The sequence below is a fragment of the Rattus norvegicus genome, chromosome 12 (genome assembly GCF_036323735.1).
Source record: "Rattus norvegicus strain BN/NHsdMcwi chromosome 12, GRCr8, whole genome shotgun sequence".
Taxonomy (NCBI): Eukaryota; Metazoa; Chordata; class Mammalia; order Rodentia; family Muridae; genus Rattus; species Rattus norvegicus.
In genome coordinates this window covers 3,060,884-3,082,674 of record NC_086030.1, presented here as the reverse complement: position 1 = coordinate 3,082,674, position 21,791 = coordinate 3,060,884, and the positions used below count along the sequence as shown (strand labels likewise).

Sequence of the window (21,791 nt, the reverse complement as noted above, 5' to 3'; positions counted from 1 at the left end):
TTTTTATTGTACATTCATTGGCTATTTCATTATCCTGAAAAATGATAGCAGCACTCATTTGTTGCACAATTATAACATAGTGGTTTATGTCCAGTCTTGGATTGTTACTTTCTACCCAGACCTTGGGGAATCATTACAAAAAATCTCAGAAAAAAACTCCATCTTCTGATTGGGGCAGACTTTCAGCTAGACAGCCTACACAGAACCATTTCTTTTTTAGATTTTCTCACAAATTTAATTCAGAATATATGTGAATAGGTGGAAATGGGTCATAATACTCTCTCCTCCTTTCTTTCTGTATCGTCTGTAATCTCTCAATCTATCTATCTCTCTCTCTATCTTTCTCTCTCTCCCTCCCTTCCTCACTCCCCCCTCCTTTTTTTTCTTTCTCAATTGTTGGGTAATACATGATTCAAAAAAAGAATTTTATTGTATGAAATCCTTCTCTTCTCTTTTATGTAATAGTCCAAGAAACATTAAATGCACATTAAATGTCTGATCCACGGGTAAAACAAAATACATGCTCTCCTGTAATCTCTTAGATGGGAGAGTTTAAATGCCTGCCTTTATGTAATTGGGTAGTATGGTACTATTTAAATTACGCAACGAGTTTTGATTTAATATTGGTTTACCATATACATCCAGTAAATCATCAATACTTTAAAAGAATATGCTAATGTTGTGGAATGTAAATTTTAAAAGGCTTGTGTTTTTTCTTTAGTTTTATTAACTCCCGGCTTTGCTTTCCTTTGCCAGCTTTTTAGTTTTATTAACTCCCGGCTTTTCTTACCTAGACCAGAAGTTATGACAATCTTGTTGATATTTTCAAAGAACCAACTCTTCCTTTCATTGATTCTTAATATTTTTGTTTGTGTTCTATTGATTTCAGCCAGAACAAGTTGGACATATATATTATATCGCTTCCACAATGCTTAAGGCCATCATGAAATGTGGGGCAGAGAGAAGGTAGGTGCCTGAAGTCACAGAGGATTCAAGGAAATCAGTGACTTCTGGATATGAGGAGTGCTGCCCTCATGACATATAGCAGCTGTGGTTACATGAACAGTTTCAAGACAGTCAACAGTCAAGAATGCAGTGGAAAGTCACAAGAGCTCCTAATCATAACTAAAATATTATGAAGAGTTAGTGTCTTCTGGTGGATGGTTGAGCAATTTTCTGTTAGGGTTTATTATGAGATAATTAAACAATAATTTAATCAGAAAAAAAACAATTGTAGGATGCAAAAATATAGAGAATCATGAATCTGGAAGAAATGGGAGGATTACCATCAAAATATATTGGTGAAAATTCTCAAACAATAAAAATTTAAAGTATGTTTGTTAATATTATGAACCTAGAAAATGTTTTATTTTATAGGAATGTTTTATAAAGTGACTTTAATGAATTCTGTTAACTACAACATGTCTGACAATTCTCTGAGTTCAGTGAGAGAGCATCATCTAATTTGTCATTAATAAATTTTTAAAGTGACTCTTTAAAAAAATGTAAACATTATTTCCAGGTATACATCCAAAAGTGGGCTAATACGTAAATATATTTGAAAAAATTACAACACTATACCTCAAGAAAAATAAGTAAAATGTGCTACATAACTAAGGGTAACATTCATAATAGAAGAAATTCAAATAACTGTGAAATACATAAGAAATATTTATCATCTTTGTACATCACAGAAGTGCAAATCAAAATTACTGTGAGATTTCTTTTCACACCTGTCAATATGACTAAGGTTAATGACACATGTGAAAACTCACGTTGACTGGGTTATGGTGCAATGGGAACATTTTTATTCTCCTGGTGGAACTGCAACCTACTATAGCAACTTTGGAAATCAGTATGATGGTTCTTCAGGAAGAAGATATACCTTAAGGTACAACTCCTGGTCTTATATCCACATATTGATACATCCTAGTATAGAGACCATCGCTCAATCCATGTTCACTGAAACTCCATTATAATAGTCAGAATTTGAAAATATTCAAGTCGTCCCCTAATGGATGACTGCATAAAGAAAATATGGTGCATTTAGTGAGGTACTGCTTAACAGCTACAAAAGGCAAAAAGGAAGCGTGAAATTTTCAGAACAATGAATGAATCTTGTAAAGTTCATTCTGCATGAGGTACTCCAGACATAAAAAGTCAAATGGGGAACACATTCACTTAAATGTGGATGTTAGCCATTAATTCTTCCATCTGTGTAATCTATGTTTAGTGTCTTGTAGAGATTAGAGAAGTAGGACAGACTGTTATAATTTGGGGAAAAAGAAATTTATTTATGAATTGCAGACATTCCATGCTAGAAACAGGAATTTCAAATGTGAAGAGACAGAGAAGAGGGTGACAAAGGAGGGAATAGAGAGAGTTACAGCTAAAATTAAGGGTCATTTGAGGCACTGTATGGACGCCTAATGGACTAGAAATCCTAATTTCCTTTAAATTGTTTTAGAAAGGTAAGTAATTTCTTATTATAGGTGCCAGAACAGAAAGATAAAATATTTGACTGGGTTTATCAATATGAAATTTCAACTTAAAAGTAAGTCACAACAGTTATGTATTTCAACGTTCAATGAACCTATGTTATAGGTAATGAATATCTAGTCCTTATGGAGACATCTGTTAACATCTCTGTATATATTAGTCTTTTTATTTGTTTACATTTTAAATGACATCCCCATAATTCGTCTCTCCACCGTGAACTCCCATGCCATCCTCATCCTCTTGTTTGTAAGAGAGTGCTTCTCCATCTACCTACCTATTTCCACTTCACTGCTCTAGCATCGCCCTTCTGTGGGACGTCAAGTTTCTACAGGACCAATTTCCATCCTTCCCAGAGATGGCAGATGAGTCAGTTATTTCTACACATGCTCTACTCTTTATTTAGCACGAGCTATGATCAGGAACATATATACTCTTTAGTTGGTAGTTTAATCCCTAGGAGCTCTGAGGGCTCTTGTTAATTGATACTGTTGATTTTCATATTGGGTTCCAATCCACTTCACCTGCTTCAGACTTTTCCATAACTCTTTCAGTGAGATCCCCAGGCTTTGTCCAATGGTTGGCTGTGAATATCTGCATCTACGTCATGAAAAGGGGATCACGGGAGGCTTGAAGGAAGCCTTGGACTTAGAAGGTAGTAGGATGTAGTTCTTTATTTGTCCAGTAGATGGGAACATAGGACCGCATCCACACAACATTCTTTCCTCACTAACCTCTGTCCTGGCCCATAGTTCTGTGATCAGATAAGTACTGAGATGTGCCTTTGTGCCTCTCTGAACTAGAACCCCTAATTGGATTCCTATGGATTGGTGGGTCTGGGTTGGTGGATTCAATGACTCTGGGAAAATTCCTTCTCAGAGTGAAGGTATCCCCATAGGACTCTGGAATTGTATTTTGTCATGGACAGACCAGGGTTTTTAAGATACTTTTGGCCAATCATATTTGGTGTGCATACATTACTCCTTTGTGGAACATTCTTATCAGGTTCACACACAGAGAGCAATACCTTATACAAGGCATTTCTTAAATGTTACATTTTATATTTCATTGTATTCCTTACATTAGGGCTTATCCTTAGCTATTGTGGTCATACACACACACACACACACACACACACACACACACACACACTCACACACACACACACACACAAACACACACACACACACTTATACCTGTCCCTTATACAGGGCGCTTACTAAACGTTAAATATTATTTTTCAATGTATTACATACAATCCATACTCTGGAGCTTTGGTAAAACCAGAGCAATAATAGGTCTGGTTATTCCCAAAGGTTCCACAGGCCTATAAGGTGGGGATATGATAAAAGCAATGATGAAACAAAGTAAATAATCTGACTTCTAAATCAAATCTCAAAAAAAAACCAAACAAATAGAATATGGCCTTATACAAAACACACAGTCACTTGACTCATACAACTTAATTGTTGTTAATCTATCAAATCAAATTTCAAATAATAAAGCATTTGCAAAGAGTATATTTCTAATGAAATTATTGGTTTTGGCTACAGTTCCAAGATCATATTTCTGTCTGGAGCCTTTTCCTCTTGATTTTCTTCTATGTTCAATAATTGCTTTTAAAACAAACTAAAATATCTTTAGTAGTATAAAGAAAAAAATCATAAATACAAAGAACCAAAATGTTCTTTTTTTTAACCCAATATTCCCATGAGTACACTGGGGTACAAACAAAGTCTAGATGTGCTAATCTGCAGATGGTGTCCCACAGGTTACACTAGGTTTTGTTTGTTTCCATTTTTATTGATTATACTATTTCCTTCCAATAAGCCAGCTAGATTGTATACTATGCTCTGGTCCTTGCCCAGAACAATGAGCTCCTTCCTAATTTTGACTTCTAGAGATTTCAGGTTTTTTTCTCATTTTAAGTTTTAATCTCTAGGATTTAGTTCATCTTTTACATGAAATTGTTCCATTTTTAATTCAAAAGCAACTGGTCTGTCTGAAAGAAAATAATGTGTTTTCTATAAATCAAATAAATAGGGTCATAATACTGGTGTTATCCTTTGTAACTTGTGAGTCATACTTCATTAGGTAGCATCCCCCTGTTATGTTGAATTATGCCTAAGAAGTGTTCAAATCGGATTCATTTAGCCATCTGCATCTAGTTATCTTTGGTGTTGGTGCATAACATGAAATTATAGTTCCCCATGTCTTGTTGATTACCTGAACATGGCAAAAGATATGTGTTGCATTTTGATGTCTTGTAAGTATGGGTAGACATATGTGTTTTCTCCTAGTTTTATGGTATCCTCAAGTGTTATGTAAATTAAGCCATTTGTAGTGCTGACAGCTGACCATAAAAAGTGGTTGACAGATATTATGAATTTATTGCATAGTTTTTGAGGTATAGCTTTGTTATGGTAATCTGGGTATACACTATCCAGGATTACATGTATTAAATGTACATCACATATGCATTCTGAGCAAAATGTTCCTTTTTCCTGGACTTACAGTGTTTGAAGTCTGTGGTTCTTCTCACAAGTCATGTGCTTTATAGGATGTCCAACTCTATTTCTTCAATCACAAGATTACTATGTACATTTGACACATTATCAGATTACGGTTTTATGTTATAAGATTTCGAGCTCAGTTATATTCTTGTTTAAATTGATTTCTGAAAACTTGCATTTCTGTATTCATGGTGTTTACTATAGTGTGGAGTGGGTCCAGGCTTCTTGAAAGTGTGTGGAGTGCCTGAACTGATGTATTATTATTTTTCTTTATATTAATCATTCTTGCTTTGATAGGGGCTGTGACTGTTTCTGCTACAGGTCCACCCATTAAACCTTGTATAATGGTGCCTTCCATAAATTCTCCTACTGCAAGTGCTTGTAAGGACTTTCTACTAAATTTATTTAGGCTGCTTTACTGATAATTAATATTATCTATTGCTCCACAATATAATTTTGGTGATTTAAATGCTTGTAATCATATAGAACTCCAGATTTTCTGAATTCTATTTCATAGTGTAATTTCTACTGGTAAAGTTGTATCTGGCACTACAAAAGGGGCTTCTTTTATTGTGGCTGATCCAAGTACTAGATTTAACCTTCCCAGTGGGTAATATGCTGTCATGATTATACTATTTTTATAGATTCCAGCATAATTTGTGGTAATATTAAATCCTTTATGTCAACTAAGCAAGGAGTGTTATGTGAGTGTTCTGATTTGTGGCAATCTTGTAATGGCATGTGTAGATATATGATCCTATTCCAGTCATCTGGTCATAACATCGGACTTGTTTTGTGTTTCTGTACTGTCCAGTCCTGTTATTGACATTTGCCAATCCTGGTATTGAAGATATGGCACTATGTAACTAACGTAATATGTTAGGCCTGAATGATGTATTGTCCTTGCACTATTTCCTGTAATTGCCCATGTGTTCCTCCATCACACCATAATTTCCAGTGCTTTGATGCAGTGTTTGGGTGACAGCCTGTCCAAAATATATGGGCAGAGTACTGCCATTGTTTGAGTTGCTGTCAGGTTGTGTTTTTCATATCTAATATTATTTAGCCCTGTGTAATTAAACTAGGTATATTTATCCAATCACTCATGCAAGGGATACATGGTGGCATGGAGCTGAATCTTGCAGATATGTTCCTTGCTGGAAAGCTGACAGTGGTTTAATTTCCTGTTATCCAAGGGTACAGGGAATTCCATTCATGTGCCATTTACTGCTGTATCTCAAATGTATCTAATAGTTTAAATTCTACATTACATATCTTCTTGTAATGATGCTCATTATATTAAGTTATATTTTGCAATTTTAATGTAAAATATATTCCTATTGGTTCTAAGGTTATACTTTCTCTCTTAGATCCAAAGTTATTTGGTGACTGTTTTGCTAACATGGATATGTTTCTTCTAAATATTGTAATATTTAGAATTATGCATGCACTTATTAAACATAGCTCTAACACTTGAAATGTTGGGCCATACTTAATAACAGTGGCATTTCCTTGGGTTCTTTCATACATATTTGTATTATATCCATTCTTTTCATCTTACCTGTATGTCTCACTGGGGTGATAACATGCTAGTTGTTGTCTCCCATGTCTGTATCCTTTGTACCAATAGTAATTGAAGGAATGAGCATACTTCGTCCATAAGTTCTTAATTCTCAATTGAAATGTTGCCCATATTCTATCATCCATCCACCATCAAGGTATCCTATACAGTGGGTCTAAAATATTAGGTCTATTGGGAGGCCATGATAATTGTGGTCTAGGGATAATGGTGGTGGATTTTGAACCATGTGTAGCGGGGTTAATGATATTCCCAGTGCTGATGGCTATCACTAGTGACCCTGGGTGTACCAGCAGGAGTGTGATTGGAAACATGAGCATGAGTGTTGGCACTCCTGGTTGTACTGCTATTCTTTTCCCCATACTGGAATTTTGAAACAGGTAATTCCGGATAAGTAAATACATAATATGTACTTATTTCATAAATTCAGCAATATAATATAACCAACAATTCACAATTTAACAAGCAAAAAGATAGTAGAAATTACTAATAAATGTAGAAGCAGAAGAGTAATGATAAACTCTTGATCTGTACCTCTGTATGTAACCAGCAAATTATATAATTGGCAATAAGCCTCGTAGCATCATTAATGTTATATAATTTTGCATAAATTTTAATTCCAGATTGATTACTGGAACAATTCCTAGGAAAATGATGGCATTCAGGGTTTTTCTATAAAAAAGTGCTCTCTCTCTCTCTCTTTCAACCCCCCCACACTCATACACACACACACACACACATACATACATACATGTACAGACACACACACACAAACACACATGCATGCCACCAACACTCTTTGCCTACTAGCATGTATTAAGTCCTCCAGTTTGGTTAGCTGTAATCTTCCCTTGGTGTCTGTGGTCCACACAGTGTTTCCAGTTCTGGGGGCTATGATTTCTGTGTGATTCAATTTGTTCTTTTGCCTGCAGATGCAAGTATAAGTTTGACTTATATTCCTGTGTTCTTCTGTTTAGGTAATCTATATCTGTTTGCATGCTGAGGACTTCTTCTTTTGGGCTTTTATTATCTATTCTAGGTATGTTGTTGAGTTCAAAGATAGCCTTTGTTAATGCTTCTGTCAATGGTCTGTCTTTATGCATCATTATTTTACCTTTAGTAGTCCATTGAATCTCAATGCTGCCCGCTGCTGTGGGTTTGTATGCTAGGTTTTTAGCTAGTCTCTGTACAATCTTAAATGTAAAACGGGTTCGCTGATCACTTTGGATTAGTTAAGGTATTCTACAGACTGAGATCCATGACCACAAAATTAAAATAATTCATTTTTGTTCTGGCTTGGATCCCGATTTGGCCGTACCTAATCCTGTGCAGATATCTACTATGGTGCAAACATATTGCTGTTTGAATTAATTAAATGGTCCTATGAAATCACTTTTCAGTGTGTGATGGACATGTAATCTGTGTGTTTCTATCCTTTTGTAGTTGTATGTAAAACTGGTTTTAGTACCAGGGCTTCCTTCACTTTCCTATATGGCATTTTTGATCTTATTCCAAATTACTGCAATGTTGATTTGAATGAACCACTGGTATGGTGCAGAGGTGCCTGTGTGTCCAAACAATTACTGTATCTGCCCTATTTCTTCTTTTGTATTGTTCTTTTGTGTATGAGAATGTTGTTTAACCAACTGTCTTTTGACCTTAAGTTCTGTGGGTCCTATATTTTCTCTTTGATATTGGGATTTGAGTTTCAGTACCAAGTTTGCTAAACTATCTACCTCATTTTTTATTTGGTTTGCAGGTCATCTCCATTTTGATCAGCATCTACCTAATATAGTGTTATTTTAATGTCTTTGACTATATGTGGTAATTCTTTTCTGGCATCTTTAGACCAAAGGTCTTTACCATGATTTTTCCAATTAGACAGTCTCCATTTCCCTGACCAAATTGTTATACCACTAGATAGACACTAAGGATCTGTGGAAAGGTGTATATCCTTTCCATGATCAAGGGGCTGTCCAGCTGTCAGAAAGGCTATTAATCCCATATGCTGGGCTGATATGCTTTTTCCTTCCTCTATTTTCACCATTTGTCTTCTAGCCTGAAAGATGCTACTTTTCAGCACACCAGGTTCTTTTTATTAGTGGCTGAGCCATCAACAAACAAGGCAATAACCAGGGAGGGGATGTATTGACCTGACACCTATTATCCTATGAATATCTGTTGCTGGGGAGAGGGGTTGTTGAGTGTGATGGGTATTCGGCTCTCATTGAGTGATGCCAGTATGTGCTCTGACACCATTGCTACCATCCCTTCTGCAGTCAGGTTTGCTCCTCGAAGGATCTCTGAAAGGTACCATTTCCACTGAAGGGTACCCTTCCATGGGTAGACATGTCCATCCTTTTTCTAGTGCCTTTCCCCATTCTAGAACGTGTACAGTGGATCAGAGAAATACTGGGTTTCCTCTTAGGATACTGCAGGAGCTTTGGAGTGCTTGATACACAGTGTTTACAAACAGTGAATACTTGGTATCTGACCAAGGGAAGGATTTGCAATAAAATCCAACTGGTTTGATTTGAGGCTGCTTTACAAAAACATTCCAATTTCCATGCCTTTCATAAACTGGATATGTATTACTACTGTATCACCTGTATTAATATAGTTTAAATTACTATACTGCTCTATGTATTCTAATATGGTCTTTACTGTGGTGGTCCCCAAGTGAAGCCAGATGTATTTTTCACTATGTTATATAGTGGCTGGAGCAACAATTATAAATAGTTTGTGTATTGTCTCCAATATCCAAATAGGACTATGAGATGTTGTGTTTCTGTTTTATTTAGTGGTCTTTGTAAATGTTTTATTTTATTAATTACTTCAGGTGGTAGGATTGTCCCTTAGTGGATCCTGAGGTATTTTACTTCCTCTGCTGTTTCCTTCACCTTATCCTTATTAATGGTCCATCCTTCATTTGTTAAGTCTGCTATTAAGTCAGCCATTGTTTTCTATAGTATCTGTATCTCATTTGATATTAGTAAGAGGTTATCTACATACGAAAAGATGCTGACTTACTGTGGTGTTCGAAATGACTCTAATGCCATCAAATTGCATTCATTATGTGCTATCATTGGATGGTTCTTATATCCTTATAGAACCCTTGTAAATTGGTATTATTTTCCTGCCCATGAAAATGTAGTTATTTCCCTAGAATTAGGGTGTAAAGGAATTCCAAAGTATTTGTCTGTTAAATCTACAGTGGCTAGTCATTTATGTTGCCTCTTATCTTATTCTTAGAAATATGTCTCCTACATCTGTTAATTGTCCTTGCATTTGTTGTGTAGGATTATTTATGTTTCTGTAGTCTATTCTTAATCTCCATTTGCCGTTTGGTTTTTTAACTGCCCAAATAGGGCTAGTATACTTGAAGCTATGTGTGGTTCTGTGAGATTTTCGTTCAGTAAAGATACTATGGTCTCTTCTACTCCCTCCATCTCCCCTTTTATGGGGTATTGTGATGTGAAGGAGGGTGGTGTTTTGGGAAATTCTATCTTTGAGATTTTAACTGTGGCTATCCTTGGTATTCTCTTGTAATCTAAAAAATTTGGTAACAATTTCTGTATTCCTAAAATACACAAATAATAATATGGTGTCTGCTCCCTTCTCTCACAGTTTTGCTATATAAGACACATCCTTCCTTACATTTTGTGCATAATATTTCCTTAGCTCATTTAATTCCTGTGAGTTGTATGCTCTAATTTTCATGTATTGCATCTTTAGGTTTGGTCTGCCCTGCTCCCCATATTGGTGTTTAGAATAGGGAAGTTGTTACTGGTAATGAGGTGACTATTCCTAAAATAGTAGTCCTAAAATATTCTTGGGGGAACTAGATAAAGTGAAGTCCAATTCATAATTTTTATCTTAAACTTGTAATGTTAATTTGGTTATGAAGGTTGTAACTCTTCCTCCAATTGTTTCTACTTCTATATGGCCTAACACTTTTCCTGTGCTTAAAATTTGTGCTTCACCTTAGGTATAAACATGTATTTCACTAACAGTGTCCAGTAGCCCATTTACCATCTTAGTGGCGCCATTGGTAAGCAGAATTGGTAGTGCTATTTTGGGTTTTGGATGTGGCAACCCTGAGACCTGAAGGGTTTGAATGTGGGATGGCATCCCAGCCTGTTCCTGAATGGGAGCTTGTTCCAAGGTCTTGGTCCTGCGTTCAGCTCTCGGTTTTTGTTTGTTTGTTTGTTTGTTTGTTTGTTTGTTTTTTGTTTTTTGTTTTTTTTAATCTTATGTTTGTAGGTACTCAGCCATTTGGCCCTGTCAGCCCTAAAAAAAGACTTCCAGGAGTTTGTTCAAAGAGGCATCTTGTGGTATTAAATGATCTGTTTGATCCTGGTCTAATCTGGAGGTAGGTATTTGTTTTTCCAAACAGTCTAATATTTTTAACTCTCCTTATTCTATCCACCGTTCTACCCTTAATAGTTAGAGATACTACTTTCTCTGAGTCTAAGTCTCTGTTTGCTTTTAAGAGGCATATGATGTTTGCCATGGTCTGCCATCCTTGCAATGATCCAGACAGTGTCATTCTGAGATGTTTTGGAACTCCTTTTAACAGGATGTTCATAAACTGGGGCAACATTGGTGCTGCTTGAGTGGAAGACACCTGGTTATAGATATAATGAAGTACTCCTAGTTTTCTTGCTAATTTTATTGCTTCCTGCAGGATATGCCACTTAACTGACACCTCAAATTGAGGTAAATCTAAAGAAGGAAATACATCTCCAAGTTGCAGTTATCCAATCGATCAGTGAGTGCATATCTCCTAGGGAGCTTTCCAATATGTGCTCCAGTCCTTTGAACATGATGGGATTTTCCACCATATTACTAATTTTACACATTTCCTTATCTGAAAATAATATGGTGTCTCCTCCCTCTCTCACAGTTTTGCTATATAAGACACATCCTTCCTGACATTTTGTGCATAATATTTCCTTAGCTCATTTAATTCCTGTGAGTTGTATGCTCTAATTTTCAAGTATTGCATCTGTAGGTTTGGTCTGCCCTGCTCCCCATATTGGTGTTTAGAATAGGGAAGTTGTTACTGGTAATGAGGTGACTATTCCTCTATCATGAGATTCCAGGGTATCTTTAAAGTGGTTAGAGTACTTCAATTTCTTGGTAATATTTATGGCTAGCTTTTTCCCCTAGGTCTGTCTTTGTCTTAATTGACTATACTTTACATAAGTATACTGAGGACTTCATTTTGTGCTGCTCTTTCATTATAGGTTCAACCTGCTGTGGTGTTGTTAGGAGTATGTCCATTTTAACCTTCTTGCACTTAGTTTTCTTTTTAATTATATGGTTAGTATACTGCCAAGCCCTTTCCACTAAGTCAGAGGTTTCCTCATCCTCTATTTTTATCTTTTTAAAAACTATTGATGAGACTTTTAATTCAATTCATTAGGTCAGTATTTTGGCAGTGTGGTACAGACTTCCTCCTTTTTCAGATATCCAATAAAATTAATTTTGGATGTGCTTTTTTATAAGTTTTTGAATAATTTATCTGCCTGTCTCACTCTCCTTTCTGTAGCCACTCTTTCATCAGGCAAGGGGTTTCTACCCTTATCCTTCTGAGCTATGTTGGCACCAATGACCTCTTCTTCCCAGGACCTAGGTCTATTGGTATCATGGTGTCATTCAGCCATGGGCTGTTGGATCTAGCTCTCCACTTCTCTTCATCTCAACTTTAGAGGCTCAAGAAATTTGGCCTACTGCTGCTCTATTGACCTACTCTCTTCCCGTGACTTAGGTTCAGGTTGGCTTCGTAGCATCCCTTAGACTCAAGTAATTCAAAATTCAAGATACACAAGAAAGTGCATGATGAATGAGAGTTCTAAGTCACAAGTAAGAGAATATCCAAATTATATTGCCACTAATATGATAGACCACGTTTAGCAGTATATGTTTAGCCAGGCTCCAGTTTAGTTTTCTACTTTCTGTCTTAGGAACTATGAAGACCGATCCAGCAGGCTTCCCCAACTGTCATGAGGTAGGGCACATGAGATGCCTCCTACCCAAAGTAAGGTAAAAGGATGTAGTTCTTTATTTGCCCAGTTGATGAGGACATATAATCACATTCACACAATACTCATTCCTTAGGAACCTCTGGTCTGGTCCATAGTCATTTTGGCATATTTGTTAAGTTCTGTGACCAAACTGTGCTTCTGCTTGCTGAAATTCAATCTGGTCTATGGATTCCTCTTGTTCACCAATGGGCAGCTGGGTTGGTAGACTCAGTGTCACTGTAAATGAGATGGATTCCAGGAGTTAATGTTTTGCAGTGACGAGAGGTGATTCTTTAAGGTTCTTTTGGCCAATCCTATTTAGGTCACATACATTATTTCCTAAGGGCATATTACTATCGGGCTCACACATATACTTACAGCAGTCCTTTACACAAGGTGTTTCTTAACAGTTGAACTTCATTTTTCATTGTATTCCTTAGATTAAGGCCTATACTTACCTATCAGTCACACACAAACACACACACACACACACACACACACACACCCTGGTCCCTTATGCAGGGCGTTTCTTAAATGTTCCATTAATTTTTTTGATTCTTATTGTTTTGTCCATCTTTATTAAATTGTATATTTCTTATTTACATTTCAAATGTTATTCCCTTTCCCAGTTTCCAGGCCAATATCCCAATAACCTCTCACCCTCCCCTTCCATGTGTGTGGTCCCCTCCCAATCGTGCCCCTATTACCGCCATCCACCCAACAATCACATTCACTGGGGGGTCCAGCATTCGCATGTCCAAGGGCTTCCCCTTCCACTGGTGCCTCTACTAGGATATTCATTGCTACCTATGAATTTGGAGGCCAGGGTCAGTCCATGGGTAGCGGATTAGTCCCTGGAAACTCTGGTTGGTTGACATTGTTGTTCATATGGGGTCTCAAGCCCCTTCATCTCTTTCAGTCCTTTCCATGATTCCTTCAACAGGGGTCCCATTCACAGTTCAGTGGTTTGTGGCTGGCATTTGCCTATGTGACAAGTTATGACTGGGTATCTCAGGAGAGATAAACATCTTGTCCCTGTCAGGCTGCACCTCTTTGATACATGCATCTTATCAGGTTTGGTGGCTGTATATGTATGGGCCACATGTAGGGCAGGCTCTGAATGGGTGTTCCTTCAGTCTCTGTTCTAAACTTTGCCTCTTTATCCCCTCCTAAGGGTATTCTTGTTACCCTTTTAAAGAAGAAGTTTTGTCCTCCTTCTTGAGGTTCATGTGTTCTCTGCATCTTGGGTAATTCAAGCATTTGGGCTTATATCTACTTTTCAATGAGTGCATACGATGTGTGGTTTACTATAATTGGGTTACGTCACTAAGGATGATATATCCAGAAGAAGAAGAAGAAGAAGAAGAAGAAGAAGAAGAAGAAGAAGAAGAAGAAGAAGAAGAGGAGGAGGAGGAGGAGGAGGAGGAGGAGGAGGAGGAGGAGGAGGAGGAGGAAGAGGAGGAGGAGGAGGAGGAGGAGGAGGAACAGGAACAGGAACAGGAAGAAGAAGAAAAAGAACAAGAAGAAAAACAAGAAGAAAAAGAAAAAGAAGGGGATAGGGGAAGGGCGAGGAAGGAGAAAAGGAAGGGGAACGGAGTAAAGATTGAGATGGAGAGTGGGAGTAATAGGAGGAAGAGGAAGAGAAGATGGAAAAGGAGGAAGGAGGAGAAGGAGAAGAAGACGAAGAAGAAAAAGAAAAGAAAAGGAAGAAGAGAAGAAGAAGAAGAAGAAGAAGAAGAAGAAGAAGAAGAAGAAAAAGAACAACAACAACAACAGAACAAAAAGAACAAGAAAAAGAACAAAAGGATAAGAGAAAGACAAAGAAAAAGAGGAGGAGGAGGAGAAGAAGAAGTAGGAGAAGAAGGACAAGAAGGAGGAAGGGAGGAGGAGAACAAGAAGAAGAAGGAGGAAGGAGAAGGAGGAAGAGGAAGAGGAAGAAGTAGAACAAGAAGAAGAAGAAGAACAAGAACAAGAAGAACAAGAAGAAGAAGAATTAAAGGAAACACAAGAAAAGAACAAGACCTAGCACAAGACCAAAACCAAGAAGAACCATAAAAAGAAGAAGAAGAAGAAGAAGAAGAAGAAGAAGAAGAAGAAGAAGAAGAAGAAGAAGAAGAAGAAGAAGAAGAAGAAAAGTAGAAGAAAGGGAAGAAAAGGAAGAAAAAATAGAAGAGGAAGAAATCAGGAAGGTTGAGAAAAGAAGAAAAAGAAGAACAAGAAAAGGAGGAGGAAGAAAAACAAGAAGAAGGAGGAGGAGGAAAAGAAGAAGTAGAAAAGAAGAAGCAGAAGCAGATGAAGAAGAAGAAGAAGAAGAAGAAGAAGAAGAAGAAGAAGAAGAAGAAGAAGAAGAAGAAGAAGAAGAAGAAGAACAACAACAACAACAACAACAACATCAACAATGAGAACAAGAACAAGAACAATTAAAAGACACTCCACTTCTGGGGTGACTGCTTGACCCTGGGGACAAGGAGATGGGATCAAAAAGCCAAAATCTTCTGCCTGCTCCACCCCTAGCAAGGCCAACCATCATTAGGTCTGCTGTGGCCACTCTGGACTCTTCCAGGAAACACTGGTCAACACAATCCTAAATATATAAAGCCAACAGCAACCACCCTCCCCCACTTCCCAACCCATTCCTATGCACTGAATTTCCTGCTGCTTTCTAGGACAGAACGAGCATGCTTTCATCAGGACTGCCAGAGCACAGCTATTTTTCTATTACAACCCTCAGTAGTCTAAAACACTTGAATAACAACAACTACAACAATATAAAAATTAAATCTAATCTTATGAAACTAATAAAGGTTTCTAAGTGGAGAGAAATAATTTTTTAATTAAATTCAGGAAACTATAACCGAACATGGGTAGACTTTTAAAGTGAAATGAATAGATATTAGAAAGTATAATAAAAACAATCAAAGATGTAAAATAAATGAACAAAGTTATTCAAGACCTGAAAATGTAGTGAGAAGTAATAGAGAAAACAAAAACTGAGCCAATTCTGGATATAAAATGGAAAACCTATAATAAAGAAGAGCAAATACATACACAAGCAATACAAACATAGTGCAAGGGAGAAAAAGAGAGAATCTTGGGCATATGAGACATAATAGAAGAAATTGAAAAATTTGACATAGAAAATGCTGAATCTGAAATGTTTCTACCACAACTCATCCAGGAAATTGAACACTATAAGAAGACCAAACCTGCCTTTCATCCTGCATCTCTGCTGGGCTTAGATCTCATGCTCCAGCTCCCACTGTCCAAGATTGTTGGCCTTGCTAGGGGCTGAGAAGGCAGTGGATTTGGCTTCTTTATCTCATTTGGCTCTCCCTGATAACAACAGGCCTCCCGGGAGTCATCCCTGAGAGACAGGATGACTCCCAGGAGGACCATCATGATGAAGCTAACAGGTGAGATCACCCTGCCCAACACAATATCTAACCTTATTGGTACCCTCACAGAGCCCTGTAAATGCAGGACTTATTGCCCTCGCAGAAACAGATCATCCTTCCAGTCTACAACTGTGCCTGGACTCAAATTCGGTACTGTAACCATTATTCTCCCCAATAATACCCAGCAAGAGGATGACACTCTGGAGGTCATAAACAGAGGCAGACTGCCTCTGGGAGGTCCATTATACGGAGGATCACTGAATGGACAGTCAGAGCCAACATGCTAGTTATATCCAGTTGGAACCTGATGGCAAGGGGCAAGCAAAAGAACATAAGCATCAGATACCAATTTCACCAGTTCCCCTATCCAGTATCCCTGGATGAGCAAAAGCATGTGGAAAGTAAGATTCTTACCTGAAATATCATTTCCTAAAGATGATAGAGGACATTAAGGAGATCATAAATGATTCCACTAAAGAAATATAGGAAAAAATAGGTGTACATGTAGAAGTCCTTATACAGGAAATGTATAAATCACTTTTAAAATGTAGGGAAATATGATCCAACAGGGTAAGAAACTGAACAAAATATCCAGGATCTAAAAATGAAAATAGAAACCATGAAGAAATAAAAAAGGGTGACAACCCACAAGATGAAAAGCATAGAAAAGAAATTAGCAGTTATAGATGCAAGCAATATTGACAGAATACAAGAGATACAAGAAAGAATCTAAGGAATAGAAGATTCCATAGAAAATATTGACACAATAGTCCAAGAAAATAGAAAGTGCAAAAAGCTCCTAATTCAAATATCCAGGATATGCAGGACATAATGAACAAAACAGTATCTAAGAATAGTAGTAATAGAAGAGAGTGAGGATTCTAAATTTAAAGAGACAGAAAACATCTGAAATAAAATCATAGAAGAAAACTTTCCTAACCTGAGAAAGCAGTGGCCATAAACTTAAAAGAAGCATAAAAAATACCAGATACATTGGACCAGAAAAGAAATTACTCCTATGTTATAATAATCAAAACACTAAATGCGCAGAACAAAGAAAGAATATTAAATGACTTAAGGGAACAAGGCCAAATAACGTATAAAGTCAACCTATAAAATGATACCAGGATTCTCAAAAAGCCAGAACTTTCACAGGTATCAGGAAGTCTATAAACAAACACAAGTGCCAGGCTATGATGCTTAGCAAATCTCTCAATTGCTATAGATGGAGAAAGCAATATATGACATTTCATAACCAATTATAAACAATTTATATCCATTAAGCCAACCCTGCAGATGATAATAGAAGAAAAACTCTAACCCAAGGCAGAAAATGTCACACAAGAAAAACCAAGAAATTAATATTCTCACAACAAACCCAAAAGAAGAGAACCACACAAACATTATTCCACCTCTCACCACAAAAATGAAAACAAAACAAAACAAAACAAAAACAATCATTGATCTTTAATATCTCTCAAAATCAGTGAACACAATTCCTCAATGAAAGGACATAGACTACCAGAGTGAATATGTAAATAGAACCCAACAGATTTCCGCATATAAGAAACACACCTCAGTGACAAAAACTCATATTACTTCACAGCTAATGTCTGAAAAATACTTCCAAGGAAGTGGTCCCAAGGAAAAAACTGGAGTAGCCACTCTAATATCAAATAAAATTGAATTTCAACCAAAAGTTTTAAAAAATGATGAAGAAATTCACTTCATACTACTCAAAGAAAAATTTTACCATGAACTCTCAATTCTGAATATCTATGACCCAAATGCAAGGGCACCCCATTCTCAGCATTTCAAAGTATTTTATCAAAAATGAACCATATAATCAGATGCAAAATAAGCCTCAATACATAAAAATATATCAAAACTATCCAATGCATTGTATTGGATCTTCACTGACTAAAGCTGGTCTTATATAATAACCAAAAGAACAAGAACAACAACAACAATAACAACATCCACAACAACAGAATTAAATTTCACATATGCACAGAAGGTAAGCCTCAACTCGACGAAGAAATAAATTATTTTTTTTACAATTTATAACACAATTAAAACAAAATGTAAGCAGAGCCAAGAGGAAAACCCATCTCTGTCTGCTTCCATAAAGAAATTTGAGAAATCATACACTAGTAGCTTAAAAGCATATCTGAAAGTTCTAGAAACAAAAGAAACAAATATACTCAAGAAGAATAGATTGCAGGAAATATTCAAACTCAGGAATGGAATCAAACAAGTAGAAACAAAGAGATTTTTTATAATCAACAAAACTAGTAGCTGGTTCTTTGAGAAAATAAAGAAGATAAAGAAACCCTTTGCTAAGCTAAATAGAGAGCACAAAGACACTATCCAAATAACATATTTAGAAAAGAAAAGAGGAAATTCAAATAAGACCTTACAACAGAAGTCTAAACTCAACAAAACTAAAAATTTAGGATGAATGCACAATTTCTAGATAAATAAAAGGTATCAAAGTTAAATCAGGATCAGATAAGCCATCTAAACTTTCCCATAACCCCTAGACAAAAAGAAGCTGTCATAAAAGTCTCTCAACCAAAAAAAAAAAAAAATCCTAGGGCCAGAAGGTTTTAGTGCAGGATTCTCAAAGACTTTCAAAGAACATCTTATATCAATACTCCTGAAATCATTCCACAAAATAGAAAGGAAGGAACACTGCCCAGAAGCTAATGCCTAAACCACACCAAGATCCAAGAAAGACAACTTCACACTAATTTCCCTTATGAGTATTGATGTGAAAATAATTAATTTTTTTCAATCAAATCTAAAAACACATCAAAACAATCATTCACCCTGTAAACTTCATCCCAGGGATCAATAGTTGTTTCAATATGTGGAAATATGGCAAATTAATTTGCTTTATAAAGAAATACAAAGAAAAATATATGAACAACTCATTAGATTCTGAAAAAGCCTTTGACAAAAATGCCTTTTCATATTAAAATTCTTCAAAAGATAAGAAATTAAAGGTTTATACCTAAGTAAAACCAATATGCAGCCAACAAAGAGTCAACATTAAATTAAATGGATAAAATTTGTAACAATCCCACTGCAATCAGAAACAAGAAAGGATGCTCATTCTTTTCCTATTTATTCAATATTGTACTCAAAAGTCTAGCCTTACCAAGTATATAACAAAAGGCAGTCACAGCAATACAAGTTGGAAAGCTCGAAGACACAATATTACTATTTGTGGTTGATATAATAATATGTGACTACAAAAATTCCACCTGAAAACTCCAACTGCTGATAAACAGCTTCAGCAAACTGTCTGGATATAAAATTAACTCAAACAAGTCAGCAGCCTTCTTCTCTTCAAAAGAAAAATGTGCAGAGAAAGAAGTTAGGGAAATAACACACAGACCAAAATAGTCATACATAATATAAACTGTTTTGGTGTAACTCTAGTCAAGAAAGTGAAAGATCTGTATGACAAGAACTTCAAGTCTCTAAAAGAGAAATCAAAGAAGTTTTGAGAAGAAAGATCGATCACCCATGTCCATGAATTGGCATAATTAACATATTAAAAGTGGACAATTTAACAAAAACAATCAACAGATTAAATATAATCCCCATCAAAATGCCAACTCAATTCTTCACAGAGATAGAAAGCCAATTATTGAAATTAATTGGTAATCCAAAAAACCCAGCACAGCTAAAACCATTCTCAACAATAAAAAAAAAAAAAAAGAAAAAGGCTGGAGAGATGGCTCAGCGGCTAAGAGCACCCGACTACTCTTCCAGAGGTCCTGAGTTCAATTCCCAGCAACCACATGGTGGCTCACAACCATCTGTAAAGAGATCCGATGCCCTCTTCTGGTGTATCTGAAGACAGCTACAGTGTACTTATATATAATAAATGAATAAATCTTAAAAAAAAAATCTGTGGGAATTGCTATCTCTGACTTCAAGCTCTACTACAGAACTATAGTGAGGGAAACCAAATGGCACTGGTACAGAAAAAAGCAGTTAAATTACATGGAATAGAATTGAAGACACAGAAATGAACCCACACACCTATGGTCACTTGATTTTGATAAAGAAGCTAAAACCGTCCAGTGGAAAAAAGAAATAATTTTCAACAAATAGTGCTGTTTCAACTGGTGGTCATCATCTAGAAGAATGCAAACTGATCTACATATCACCTTGTACAAAGCACAAATACAACTGAATCAAGGACCTCCACATAAAACCAGATACAGCCAGACTACTAGAAGAGAAAGTGGAGAACAGCCTAGAACACATGGGCACTGGGGAATTTTTCCCAAAGAGAAGAGCAATGGCTTATACTCTAAGATCAAGAATGTACAAAGGGAACCTCATAAAAATGAAAACTAAAACTAAAGACACATTCAAGAGCTCAAAACAGCAGCCAACAAATTGGGAAATGATCTTCACCAATCCTACATCCAATATAATGCTAATTTCTAATATATACAAAGAACTCAAGAATTTTTTCTCTGGAGAAACAATTAACCCAATTAAAATTGGATTTCAGAGCTATACAGAGAATGCTCAAATGATGTATATTTGAGAAGGGCCTAAAGAAATGTTCAACATCGTTATTCATCAGGGAAATGCAAATCAAAACAACCTTGTGATTCCACTTCACACCTGTCTGAATGGCTAAGACCAAAAACTCAGGTAACAGTAGCTGCTCTACAGGATGTGCAGAAAAAGAAACACTCCTCCATGTTTTTGTGGAATTGCAAGCTGCTACAGCTCATTTAAAAATCAGTCTGGATTTTCCTCAGAAAATTGTACCTAGTTCTACCTGAGGACCCAACTGTACTAGTTCTGGGCATATACCCAAAAGATGTTCTATTGTATAACAAGGACACATGCACCACTATGTTCATAGCAGCCTTATTTATAATAGTCAGAAGCTGGAAAGAACTGAGATGTCCTGAGCAAAGGAATGGATATAGAAAATGTTGTATATTTACACAAATGAGTACTACTCAGCTAATAAAAGCAATGACTACATAAAAATTTTAGATCAATCAACGAAACTAGAAAATATCATGCTAAGTGAGGTAACAAAGTCACAAAAGAGCACACATGGGGATGCATTCACTTATAAGGGGATATTAACCCAAAAGCTCAAATTATCCAAGATACAATCCACAGACCACATGAAGCTAAAGAAAAAATACCACAATGTGGATGCTTCAGTTCTTCTTAGAAGGGTGACCAAATTACTCATGGGAAAATTTACATTGACACAGACTGTAGCAGGGGCTGAAATAAAGTTCCTTCGGAGATTGCCCCACTTGGGGATCCATGCCATAGGCAGTCACTATATTCAGTCACTATTGCTGAAGCCTAGAAGTGTTTGCTGAAAGGAGCCTGATATGGCTATCTCCTGAGAGGCTCTGCCAGAGCCTTACTGATACATATGAGTGTAAACGATGGGTATTGGGTGTACCTGGAAGAGAATGAGGGACAAAAGACGCGAAGAAGGATGCCAAGGCAAGAGTCTGATCAAGGCGACAACTTTATTTTTCCCCAAGGCTGAATTTATACCATAACATGGGTAACAGAGGGAAGGTGGAAGTAAGAAACATTTATGCAGGCCAAGGACACAGTATTCGTGTGGTCAGGGAATTGGCTGATGTTGACAGGATGTCAGAAAGGTCACAGGTTTATCATATTATTAGTCAGCAGGACAACTTTATCATATGATTATTTTTCTTGACCACCAGATTTGTATTAGTCTTCTGGAGCTGGCTGGGGATTT

At 36.5% G+C, this 21,791-nt stretch overlaps 2 pseudogenes; both read right to left on the bottom strand.

Moving 5' to 3' along the window:
* Positions 1-21,791, bottom strand: part of Arhgap20-ps5 (rho GTPase activating protein 20, pseudogene 5) — a 411,817-nt pseudogene that overhangs the window by 72,790 nt on the left and 317,236 nt on the right.
* Rcn1-ps1 (reticulocalbin 1, pseudogene 1) overlaps positions 3,605-21,791 on the bottom strand; it is an 88,766-nt pseudogene continuing 70,579 nt past the window's right edge.